This window comes from Etheostoma spectabile, chromosome 9, assembly GCF_008692095.1.
Source record: "Etheostoma spectabile isolate EspeVRDwgs_2016 chromosome 9, UIUC_Espe_1.0, whole genome shotgun sequence".
Taxonomy (NCBI): Eukaryota; Metazoa; Chordata; class Actinopteri; order Perciformes; family Percidae; genus Etheostoma; species Etheostoma spectabile.
Window position 1 is genome coordinate 23,431,379 of NC_045741.1, and position 1,382 is coordinate 23,432,760.

Sequence of the window (1,382 nt, forward strand, 5' to 3'; positions counted from 1 at the left end):
CACAGGAAATTAAGCATCTGATTTTCCAGTTATTAAACAGTTGCAGACATAAGCTTACAATGTACTATGTTCCTCGAAATTTCACCCACGCAAGATTAATTATAATTCGCCATTGTGTTTGCGTTTGCTCGTCTACAATTATCTCCAAAGGCTTGTTTATCTCCCACCTTTTAAAGAGAGAAATTAGACAAAGGCCATTATGCGGTGCAGAACACACAGGCATTGTTCTCGTGATGAGCCCAGAGCACAGAGGCAACCGCAAAACAATCATTTACTCCCAGAATGCGTAATGTTATTCAGTGACAATGATTCATTTCTGTAGCATTTTCAAAGCTCATTTCTTATTCAGAAGCTATCAGCATGAGTTATTAAAAATAATGACATTATTTTCAATAATATGATGAAATGTATTTGACTTTCTGTAATTATTCCTCGCTTCCTATCTTCCACTACAGTGGGAAGTTAGGTCTTAATCTGCTGCTGTTCTAATAAGATTGCAGTGCTTTCAAAGTAAATTTGACAGAAAATCTTTGGCGTTCTGACAAGAAAGATGAGGTGGAAAAAATAAAAAATTTAAAAAGAGACTCCTCGGGCAAGAGAAGGAAATGCAGGGGGAAATGAGTGGGCTATTACATGAAGAACTAGTCATCACCACAGTGCATACTATCAGCACACAGTGGGTATCTTCTGGCAGAATGCGAACTACCACAGAAATGTCAATGTGCAAAAATGATCAAGATCCAGACACATCCCCACCCTAGAGATCAGGGACACATTTCATTTCACAACCAACTAAATATAGACCCTAGTCGCAACGTGAAAGACTTTCTGTGTTGCCACTTCAAAAAAAAAAATAGACAAAAATAAAATAATGGGGAATTAAAATATGTTTGAAATTCAAATGTGTAAAAAGGCAAATTGCCATTCACATACACTTTAAAGCTGAGAAGAGTGAAGTGGAGGACACAGCGTCTGCAGGCGGCAGCAGCTGACGGTGCGATGCCTCCACCTAAAGTCACTCACGTGCATTGCAACTGCACCTCAGCCGGGGGTCTTCACTGTTTTAAACCCAGGACCAGAGATGAATCAGGGACCCCCCTACTACATACATATTGTAGAGAGTGAAGTTGCATATTAAACTGGGCCTACAATAACGTGTAGGGCGGCTTCAAGCCTTTATACATAGTTTTTTTTCTGAAGAATTTTAAGCTATTAAAATAGCCCACTAATTGTTGGCATGATTTTATAAATCATGTTTTAAAGTAGAACATACATGTGGCACAGTGACTCTGTGGATGAACTGTATCTGTGATTTACTTTAGTGACTACCTCACCTATAGGCCAGTAAGCAGTGGAGATTTATATATATATATATATATATA